General features: G+C 42.5%; 1 protein-coding gene and 1 long non-coding RNA gene across 2 annotated transcripts in view; both read left to right on the plus strand.

Annotated features, from left to right (window-relative positions):
* slc29a1a (solute carrier family 29 member 1a) overlaps nt 1-12,078 on the plus strand; it is a 64,831-nt gene that overhangs the window by 22,863 nt on the left and 29,890 nt on the right. The gene's annotated exons all lie outside the window — the stretch shown is intronic.
* Nucleotides 827-1,465, plus strand: LOC135510047 (uncharacterized). The gene is made up of 2 exons (XR_010451054.1): nt 827-912; nt 1,230-1,465. It is a non-coding gene; the product is annotated as an uncharacterized LOC135510047 (long non-coding RNA).

Here is a 12,078-nt window from a genome sequence, read left to right on the forward strand (position 1 = left end):
ACCATAAAAAAGCCAGACTACGGTTTGCAACAGCACACAGGACAAACAAAGATCCTACTTTTTGGAGAAATGTCCTCTGGTCTGATGAAACAAAAATAGAATTGTTTTGCCATAATGACCATCATTCTGTTTGGAGGAAAAAGGGGGAGGCTTTCAAGTCAATGAACATCATCCCAACCGTGAAGCACGGGGTTGGCAGCATCATGTTGTGGGGGTGCTTTGCTTCAGGGGGGACTGGTACTCTTCACAAAATAGATGGCATCATGAGCCAGGAAAATGATGTGGATATATTGAAGTAACATCTCAAGACATCATTCAGGAGGTTAAAGCTTGGTCGCAAATGGGTCTTCCAAATGGACAATGACCCCAAGCATACTTCCAAAGTTGTGGCAAAATGGCTTAAGGACAACAAAGTCAAGGTATTGGAGTGGCCATCACAAAGCCCTGACCTCAATCCTATAGAGAATTTGTGGGCAAAACTGAAAAAGTGTGTGCGAGTGTGACAGGTTAAAGTAAATATTCATAGCCTGTTATACATTAAAAAGTATTAGTAAATTCATAGTATGTGAGGATCTTAAAACATCTAAGGTTAAAAAGATGCATTCAGTATTAGTTGATAGAGGTTGATAACATTCATATAATTGTGTTAAAGTTAAAATCCGTCAAGCGTACAAAGGGTACGAATTGTGAGAGTAATGTGTAAACATTATATTGATTACTTTATTTTGTGGTGCCGAAAAGTGTTAATCTGTGATCTACAAAATGCTCTTAATCTATCTATTGATCTGAGATCGATTGCTCTAGTCTCCACCCATATTCCTGGGGAAATCGCGGTCTTTTCTCATTCAACTAAAAGTTGAATTGAGAAAACAACACGTATCACTCTCGTGATTATTTCTCCCCTGTTTTCAGGTACTTTATTGATGATAAAAAAGAGTAATTTAAATGTTATAACTCGCTAACATGTCAAGAGTGTTTAAGGTGTGTCTTAGTAACATCTTGAGGAAGTTAGAGTTGTAGCGAAGAATAGCATCGTTCTGAGAGTAGCTGCCATTTTATGTCGATTGTGAATGAACATGTGCGTTGTTAATAAGATATTTTGCTGTGTTATTTGTATAATGGTTTTTCTGTTGTTTTGTAATGTGTTACTTTTGTGAAATGATTGAACTAAAAGTTGAATTGAGAAAACAACACCGTATCACTCGTGATTATTTCTCCCCTGTTTTCAGGGGCGTAACACGAGCAAGGAGGCCTGCAAACCTGACTCGTTTATATCAGCTCTGTCAGGAGGAATGGGCCAAAATTCACCCAACTTATTGTGGGAAGCTTGTGGAATGCTACCTGAAACGTTTGACCCAAGTTAAACAATTTAAAGGCAATGCTACCAAATACTAATTGAGTGTATGTAAACTTCTGACCCACTGGGAATGTGATGAAAAAAAAAGATAATAAATCATTCTCTCTACTATTATTCTGACATTTCACATTCTTAAAATAAGTGGTGATCCTAACTGACCTAAGACAGGGAATTTTTACTTGGACTAAATGTCAGGAATTGTGAAAAACTGAGTTGAAATGTATTTGGCTAAGGTGTATGTAAACTTCCGACTTCAGCTGTATATCCTAGTCTACTTCTTTCAGGTAATACATTGTATGCAGTAGGCCTACTAGCCTTATATTTAGTTCATGAATGATGGGTTATGCATAAGCTTCTAACTTATAGCCTCTGTCTCTTGCGTATTACACAGATCTGCTTGCTGGAATCGTTTTTTATATTGTTTCTTATACTAATAGACTGTTGGACGAGGAATGCAATCACTTGTTTGCTGAATGTGACATACAGCAGCCAATAGAACTCACAGGGAGTTTGAAAGAGGAGAGGATGTGCGATGGAGGTTGACCATAGTAGTTTTTTAATCACACCCGTAACCATTCGATCTTTGTGAAGATCATTTGGGCTGTTTTGGGCTTGGGATCATAAAAAGTCTTTAATGTAGGGCTCATAAAATGTCTAATGTAGGGCTCATAAAAAGTCTTTAATGTATGGCTCATCAGGCTCAGGTGGCATCAGAGTTGAATTTTCTTGCTGATCAAAGATCGAATCTAATCCAGATATTTATATGCTTTAGAATGACACTTCCGTTTTGGGCAGGATATACCGGGTTACTGGGGAGAAGAGTGATTTAGTTTCGGGGTAGAACAATTGTAAAATACAGGGAAAATATTCAACCCTAAATTGGACCTCCCCTTTGTTGCTTTAGCCAGTTTCAGGAAAATAAGTGAATGTAGAAGTTCTGAGTTTGTGCAATAAATTCTTGGCATGGTCATACACACAGTGTAGGCATTCAAGCTGTATTGATGAAGTGACATATTAGGTTACAAAATGGGTTGTTATGGTCTGGGTTGTTACTGTCTCGGTCGTTCCACCAATGTGGTGTCTTTTGAGAAGTCTAACTTGGTAAAACATTTTTTTTACCATAATTCACCAAATTTTAACTTTCTGTCATAAAGAGCACATGTTCAAATTCATAAAAACCATGTTTTCCATCTCAAGAGGTTAAATAAGAAAATGACTTTTGTATAGCCACCATGCTTCTACATCTGCATTGTTTGCTATTTGGGGTTTTAGGCTGGGTTTCTGTACAGCACTTTGTGACATCGGCTGTTGTAAAAGGGGCTTTATAAATACATTTGATTACTTTATTCGGCACTTAATTAATCAACAGAGTTGACGTAACAGGGTTGATGATTTAATCTTAATCAAATAATTGAACTGAACGATTGTTTTAATATGGTGAAACTATTCCTTGTAAATGTTTGGATTAAGTGGGTTGAGATCTTCCGGGTTGACAGGGATCCATAATATTTGATGCATTTTTGCACTTTAGCAAGCCTTTATTCATATGAAAAAAAAATCTGATTTATTGAATTATCCATGTGGTCTATATTAAAGAGGAACTTCATTTAAAATAACAGGCTTTTAAAATGTAACATTGTGGCACAATTTCGACTTAATATATCGAAGGGACGCAAAAGGCACCCATTTTGTGGAACAACCAATCTAATGGTCATTGTGGACACCATCATGGCACAGCCCTGCTGCTTTGAAAGAAAAGAGGAGGATGGTTTGGATCAGTCTGACGCCCACCCATCTATTGGTGAATGTTGTATAAGGACAAATGTATTTCAGTTACTACGACTGTGGTATGTGGTTGTCCCACCAAGCTATCTGTAAGTCACTCTGGATAAGAGTGTCTGCTAAATTGCTCAAATGTCAAATGTATGTTGTTTTGGAATCTCTGTGGCTGAGTGTTACTCAAACCTGCTTCCACTCTCACAACATCCCCACTGAACTTCTGGAAATATAGTGCATGAGGGAAATTCAGACAGACATGACTGCTGCATGGTTCCTTTGCCCATAAATAACAACTAGTGATACCATTGACATGTTCAGAGCCAAGTGGAACCTGAACCTGTTTAATCTCACATTGATTTGCACGCTCAAGTTTCACTGACTCGATGGCCTTTTCCCTGAGTGGTGTCAAGGCATGTGAAATACCATGTCAAATGTTTTACACTAAATTATTGGGGCATACATTCTATGTTGACATATGGAGAAAGTTTATATGACAGGCTGTCAGATGGCTATAACCGTGCCTTTCAGAATGACAGGATCCCTGCAAGAGATGAGTGAGTTGACCTTCAGACTAATAGATTGAAAACATCCTGTCATGATATCCTCTTTATCAGCTAAAAATGCAGTGCGAGCCTTGTGGCTGGACAACATATTATAAACTGCTATTGGTCTATTTAGTTATTTTAACTTAGACTTTAGGTTACCTCAGGCCACAGATTCGTCTGGGTTAATGTATTTGTTTGCTCACCCAGATTCGGAAACGTAATCAGAACACGGAGCCAGTCTTCTAGATTCCATTCAACAGCTCCAGGAAGAGGATATGGGGATTCTTTCTCCCTGTATGATTGTACTGGACTGTATTGCTTATGGAGCAATGTTATGTGATTCCTGCGGGGGTCCAGTCGATGATAGGTAATAGTATATCATTTTAGGAGTGAACCTAAACAACCCTGAATCCTCTCCATGACATATGGACGTGAAGTGGAGTGGACCGATAAGCCCTTTATTCAGTCTACTGCACCACCGGTGTGTGTCTGCTGTCTGCCGTCTTGATGGCTTCAGCAGGTGCCTTCCAGGACCCATGCAAACAATTAGAAAAAGGTCACTAACAATCAGGGCTAATGGGTTGGTAGGACTGTGCTTGGCAACTCACTCTTGTTTTCTTTGGTATCGGTTTAGGTGATGATGAGAAGAGAACAATTGTGTAATGACTTCTGGACAAGGTAACAGGATGTACAGCCCTTCGAGGGTTGAGAATGTTGACCCTTTGTCTCGTGCTCGAATAATAGGGTTCAAAGGGGGAAGAAGGATCTACAGTAAAAAATAAATCCCCTGCATCTAGATCCCATACATACAGAGCTTGATAGGTAAATATATCATTAAGGACCTAAATTGAGATGGGGGGTGTTCAGATTTCCTTCCCCAACATATGGTGAAGTGATTTCAGCAGTGCCCATGTCATAATGAATTGAGTTCTTTCCGAAGCTCCATTCCTCTGCCAGGTATGTCACGTACAGGGCACACACAGATACCAACATGCCTTCAGGCACAAATCAACTCCCCCCACTGATCCCCCAAAAGCTAAACAGAATGTGCAGTTACACAACACAGCTCTTCTGGGATTTTGATACAGCTGTTGTAGATGTACTTTCAAATTTGCAAAACAAAACATAAGGAACACATCTTGGTCAAATTATTCAGGTCTGTGAATGAATCTGTTTCAGATTGGATGTTCTGTCAGACTTTCAATAAATTCCTTAGAGCCTTGACTAAATAAATTAAATATCGTCATTTAATGTGTAGCAGCCACTGCCACATCCCACATAGCTGTGGATTTTAGAAGAACACTATAAAAAACATCAGTCGGATTTGCCCAACTGAGACCTCTGTTTTCTTCCTTTACACTTTACACTGTAGCAGTTCAGAGGTAAATCCACAGAGTTACAGTGTTTTATTCCCTGCAAAAACTAATCCTGCATGGGGTTCAGGGCTCTATCAACTCCTTTAAGAGTTGAAAAGGCTTTCCCAAGGACTTTGTTTCTGTCCTCTCAGTCTTAAATCTCAGTATGTTGTCAGAGACGCCACTTTCACTCCTTTTTGGGAATGTGTTTTTTCTTTCTTTGGTTGTTGTGCCACAAACTCAACAGGAAGTTCTAGAATAGGCATTGACTGTATGTTTGTGTTTGTATATTATTGCCTGTCGTTACTAAAATTGGTAGACAGAATTCAAACCAATTTGAGCAAGTAGACATCTTATCATGTCATGATACTGTAACACATGGAAAATGTTAAACTAATTGCACATCTGATATTAAGATCGTGTTACTAACCGAAATAAAGTTGGTTGACTGGTCTAGTAGTGGGAGAAATGGAAGTAAGAAGGACAAGCTATACAAATGTAGACAACCACCACAGGTCTCACTCTGCCCATTTTCCCCCATACTCCGGCCCTGGAAAAACACAGTCAGTGCTGTCCTGTTCTGTGTGCTTAGTGAGTTTTCCATCCTGGAGGAAGCCAAATAAAACAATGTGGCCGAGGTAGGAGAACTAGAGCCAATTATGACGATATACGCATCTTTGTTTTGAGCTTGTTTCAGAAATATAATTAGGTCTACTTCTTTAAAGTGTAATATGGCATCGGGCCATTAGACTCTAGTGTTTCCCAACTCCGGTCCTCCAGTACTCCGAACAGCACACATTGTTGTTGTAGCCCCAGACAAAAACACCTGATTCAACTTGTCAAGGGCTTGATGAATAGTTGACTAGTTGAATAAGGAGTGCTTGTCCGGGGCCACAACGAAAATATGTACATTTGGCGGTACTTGATGACTGGAGTTGGAAAACATTGCATTAGAGGACAGGTTTTGGACCTTCCCTCAGCAGCTAGCCCAGTTCCTTTGTGGGTTAGGGATCTGGGGTGTTTTGAGGGGAAGGTGCCAGATTACACCTCCTCCGATGGTCTCTGTCCAAACCACAGCAGTCTTATTTTAGACTAGACAGGGTGTGGGTGAAAGCAGTTGTACCATAAGAGCAAACAACAGTCTCACACTCGGCATATCCAGTAGAATACTGTCAAAGCCGAACATAAACAACGCTTCAGACAATTCCATTCAAACACACTAATTCCATTCAACAGCCACAGCAGACAATCTAAAGAGCATTTGGAAACCCACACCCAGAGCAATGCTTTATAGTGTTGTCCGTAGAAAAGGGCTCTCAGAGCGCTACATTTAGACACAAAGCTACAGTGCCTTTAGAAAGTATCCACACCACTTGACTTTTTCTACATTTTGTTGTGTTACAGCCTGAATTTAAAATAGATTAAATTGAGATTTTGTGTCACTGGCCTACACACAATACAACGTGGAATTATGTTTTTCAAAATGTTTACAAATGAATTAAAAATGAAAAGCTGAACTGTCTTGAGTCAATATGCTTTCAACCCCTTTGGTATGGCAAGACTAAATAAGGTCAGGAGTAAAAATGTGCTTAACAAGTCACATAATAAGTTGCATGGACTCACTTTGTGTGCAATAAGTGTTTAACATTTTTGAATGACTAGGCCTATCCCATCTCTGTACCCCAAACATACAATTATCTGTAAGGTCCCTCAGTCAAGCAGTGAATTTCAAACACAGATTCAACCACAAAGACCAGGGAGGTTTTCCAATGCCTCGCAAAGAAGGGCACATATTGGTAAATGTCAGTAAAAACTGACATTGAATATCTCCCATTTGAGCAAGTTATGAATTACACTTTGGATGGTGTATCAATATACCCAGTCACTACAAAGATACAGGCATCCTTCCTAATTCAGTTGCCGGAGTGTATGGAAACTGCTCAGGGATTTCACCATGAGGTCAATGTTGACTTTAAAACAGATACAGAGTTTAATGGCTGTGATTGGAGAAAACTGAGAATGAATCAACAACATTGTAGTTACTCCACAATACTAACCTAAATGACAGAGTAAAAAGAAGGAAGTCTATACATAATACAAATATTCCAAAACATGCGTCCTATTTGCAATACGGCACTAAAGTAAATCCAATACGACACATTATTGAGTACCACTCTTCATATTTTCGAGCATAGTGGTGGCTGCATCATGTTATGGGTATGCTTGTAATCAGCAAGGATTAGGGAGTTTTTCACGATAAGAATAGAGCTAAGCACAGGCAAAATCATAGAGGAAAACCTGGATCAGTCTGACCAGACACTGGGAGATGAATTCACCTTTCAGCAGGATAATAATCTAAAAAAACAAGGCCAAATCTAGAGTTGGAGTTGCTTACTAAACAGACAGTGAATGGCCTAGTTACAGTTTTGACTTAAATCGGCTTAAAAATCTATGGGAAGACTTGAACATTTCTGTTTAACTTGATCAACAACCAACTTGTCAGAAGCTGAAGAATTTAAAAAAGGGGGGCACAGTTTTCTCCAAGCTGGATCTACGAAACACCTACCACCTGGTGAGGATACGAGAGGGGGACGAGTGGAAGACCGCCTTCAACGCGGCTACGAATATCTGGTTATTCCCTTTGGCCTCACCAACGCCCCTGCCGTGTTCCAGGCTTTGGTGAATGATGTTGTCCACGACATATTGAACCGGTTTGTCTTCGTCTACATTGATGACATCCTCGTCTTGTCCCGCTCCTTCCAAGAACTCGTGCTCCACAGTCTGACATGTTCTCCAGCGCTTTCTGGTTGTTTGTTAAGGCGGAAAAGTGTGAGTTTCATCGCTCCACCCTTCCCTTTCTTGGCTACATCATCTCTGCTGGGAATGTCCAGATGGATGCCGAGAAGGTGAAAGCGGTGGTGGATTGGCCTCAGTCTACGTCCAGGGTGCAGCTGGAACGCTTCCTGGGGTTCGACAACTTTTTTTGCCTCATTATCCGGGGTTACAGCACCCTGGCCTCCCCCCTGTCTGCACTCACTTCTACCAAGGATCCGTTTACGTGGTTCTCTGCTGCTGAACGGGCTTTCCGGAACCTTAAACACCGCTTCACCACTGCTGCTATCCTGGTTCATCCTGACCAATATGTGTTCATCAGTTCGTGGTGGAGGCCGACGCTTCGGATGTCGGAGTGGGGGCTGTCCTGTCCCAACGTTCTGCCCTGGATCTTAAGCTGCATCCCTGCGCCTTCTTCTCTCACCGCCTCAAAGCCACGGAGAGGAACTACGAGCTTCTCCCGGTGAAGATGACGTTGAAGGAATCGAGGCACTGGCTAGAAGGGGCTGAACATCCGTTCATTGTGTGGACCGGCCACAAAAACCGGCCACAAAAACCTGGAGTATTTTCACACCTCCAAGCAAGCGAGATGGGCCCTGCTGTTTACCCGGTTCAACTTTTCCCTCACCTTCCGGCTGGGTTCCAAGAACGTCAAGCCGGATGCTCTGTCTCACCTCTATAAACCCACGGTTATCACCCCAGAGCCCGAGACCATCCTTCCCACCTCGTGCCTGGCGACGGCACTCAGCTGGGGTATAGGGAAACATGTATGGGAGGCGTAACGGTCCCAGCTGAACCCTGGGGGGGCCCAGATAACCAGATGTTTGTCTGACGCTGTCCACTCCGCGGTCCTGGAGTGGGACCATTCCTCTAGGCTTGCCTGTCATCCAGGCTCTCGTCGGACTCTGGCCTTAGTGCAACAACGCTTTTGGTGGTCTACTATGGTTCTGGAGGTTGCCGTGTTTGTCGCCGTCTGCGCACAGAACAAGACTCCTCGGAAAACTCCGGCTGGTCTTCTCCAACAATTGCCTGTCCCTCACCGTCCCTGGTCCCATTTATCCCTGGATTTTGTCACGGTTCTCCCCCCGTCTGAGGACAACACTGCCATCATGACTGTGGTCGACCATGTTCTCCAAAGCCGCCCACTTCATTCTTCTCCCCAAATTACACTCGGCCAAGGAGACGGACGAGCTTATGGTGCAGCACGTCTTCTGGTTCCATAGACTCCCGGTGAACATGGTGTCCGACCGGGCTTCGTAGTTCTCGTAACAGTTCTGGAAGGCGTTCTGCACGCTCATTGGGTCGTCGGCCAGCCTGTCCTCCGGATTCCACCCCCAGTCCAACGGCCAGTTGAAGCAATCCAACCAGGACTTAGAGATGACTCTTCGCTGCCTAGTCTCCACCAACAACTGATATGGGTTGAGTCAACAACTGATATGGGTTGAGTACGCCTGCAACACCCTTCCTTGCTCTGCCACGGGTCTCTCACCATTCGAGTGTTCCTTGGGATATCAGCCTCCGCTCTTCCCCGAGCAAGAGGAGGAAGTCAGAAATCCCTCTTCCCAGATGTTCATCCGCCGCTGTCGCCATACCTGGAAGAGAGCTTGGGCCGCTCTGTTGAAGACCACCTCCAGGTATAGGCGACAAGTGGATCACCACCGGACCCCTGCTCCACGCTATCGGCTCGGGCAGAGGGTATGGCTCTCCACCCAGGACCTGCCCCTCCTGGTAGAGTCCTGTAAACTTTACCCCTGTTTCATTGGCCCGTTCCCCATCTCTAGAGTCATTAGCCCCACTGCTGTTCATCTTTTGTTACCCCTTTTCCCCCGTATTCACCCTACTTTCCATGTGTCTAGGATTAAGCCTGTGAGTGTTCGACCATGGGGCAGGGGTAATCAGTACCTGGTTGACTGGGAGGGTTATGGCCCGGAGGAGAGGTGCTGTGTCCCCGCTAGGGACATCCTGGACCCAGCCCTCATCGCCGACTTCCACCGCCGGCACCCCGGTCAACTAGGTATGCGCCCAAGTAGGACACCAGGTGGTGCCCCACAGGGGGGGGTTACTGTCACACCCTGATCTGTTTCACCTGTCTTTTTGTTCTCAGGTCCTGATTTTCGCAGTCTCTCTTTTCTCACCCTCCTGGTTTTGACCCTTGCCTGTCCTGACTCTGAGCCCGCCTGCCTGATCACTCTGCCTGCCCCTGAGCCTGCCTGCCAACCTGTTAATTCGACATTGTCTGCATCTGGGTCTTAACTTCATACCTGATACATGCATATTTCCCTTGTTTGTCTTCAGCACATTTCTCTTGATTGTAATACCGGATGTGCTATGGAAATGCTATTAGCTTGATTCTGAAACTCAGCTCCACGTTGTAAAGTCAGTTTTAGCACCTTCAATATCCAACCTCACCCAGGACACTTTGTTATTATTAACAAAGTAGATTGTTGAGTTTTGAGATGACAAAACAGACATGGAATTGTAAAAGTTCCCACACACTTTCAGAGAGTATTTGTTCTTATGGTAAATCTTCCCCAAACATATGTAATTATGTTTCTTTCACCAAGTCTTTCAATTTGTTTGTCGGCAGTGGATAGAGAACATTTCTCAAATCAACTCAAGATTGTGTTTTGACAACAAGTGCCACTTTTCAGAGTGGAATGTACATGCTCTTTCGGTTGGGAGTGATGACTGCTGCTGACCCATGACCAAGCAGGGCAAGCTGAATGTTCTCATAATACCAGTCAGGTGTATGTCTTCAGACTATACCTCCCTCGTAAGAGCCTAAGTCCTATTGGATGTGCTCTGGCGTTATCTCGCCCTAACTTGATTTGATCTACTGTATGGTTTGAATTGTAAATCACAAGTCAGCCTTGTGACTTGCTGTGCGTGAGTGGTAATTGAGGAGCGATGGTGGTGAATACTTTCACAGTAGGGTCCTAAGGGGTATACGATTGTAAAGTACGTTTTGAACCTTCAATCATGCTGCCTTTTGAGACCAAGTGAGTATTTTAAACTGGCCTCAAATGTTTACTTGCACTTTTTATTGACTGTAATTACAGTTGGTAGTAATTTTGATGTAGTCAGATTTTTCATCCGTTTCCTCCATTTGTTTTTCTTTGTTCCCTTTAATACAAAAGCGAATACCTTTAAAAAAAAGGCATTGCCTCACACCATTAAAAAATTGATTTGCCTAGAGAGAGTCTACACGAATCCACAAGGAGTCAGGAGTAGCTTATCATTTGAACCATCATTTATCAAGTCAGCCATATCAGCCATGGTTCTGAAAATGAAGTCAAATCTGTAAATGAATGAGGTTATCTCAATAATATATTAAAATAATTAAGAAAATATTTATATTTTGAACCAAGATTGAAGTAGAACTCAATTAACTCTGATCAATCCATGATAAGGGTGTGTTCGAATCGGCAGGAGAGATCTGAGGGTATGCATTTTTATATTGAGGGACTTAATTTAAAAATTGAGGGAAAGGATGAAAAAACTGAGAACTGATAAGCCTGGCCTGTTTTTCTTTCAACACAATGACCCCTAAGGCCCCCCGTAGAATGAAGTAGAACTATCATGTTACCACGGAGATCTGTATATAATGACGAAATGCTCATGTCTTCGTCCTAACAATAGGAGTCGTTGCCCTGAAAGTGGAAAGGCAGGCAAAAGCTTAGGTCCAAAATATGCCCATAGAAACACATGGGTCTTATTTTGGCCAGATTTTGGCGAGCGTAAAACCTCTCACTTCACCTATTCCTGTCTGGTTACCAGTTTGAGAAGGAGAGCGCGAATATGAGGAGGACCAGAGGTCAACTTTGATAGCTTGCTACAACTATAATAGATTTTTATTAAAAACAATATGTTTCTTGCCCATGATGTATTTATCGATTATTGACTTCACAATAAGCCAGATTCAAGTAATTTACATTGTGGTGCAGAAACTTGGAGCAGCTCATTGTGCTGCATGTAGGCATATTTGAGTAGGCATAATCCATTTCAATGTCTTCATCTAAATGAGACTTTACTAACAACAAGAGGGCTTTGCATTGGAGCCTATTTCTTCCTATGCAATAAATTAGGCTATAGGCTGCTCTATCCATAGATGTGTTTGTCAATTCCTCCACCCACTATGCACTATTTACATATCCTAAAGCACAGGCCTAGCCCTTGTTAGTTTAAGATTTATAAGAAAAATAACAGTACT

The sequence above is a fragment of the Oncorhynchus masou genome, chromosome 23 (genome assembly GCF_036934945.1).
Source record: "Oncorhynchus masou masou isolate Uvic2021 chromosome 23, UVic_Omas_1.1, whole genome shotgun sequence".
Classification (NCBI taxonomy): domain Eukaryota; kingdom Metazoa; phylum Chordata; class Actinopteri; order Salmoniformes; family Salmonidae; genus Oncorhynchus; species Oncorhynchus masou.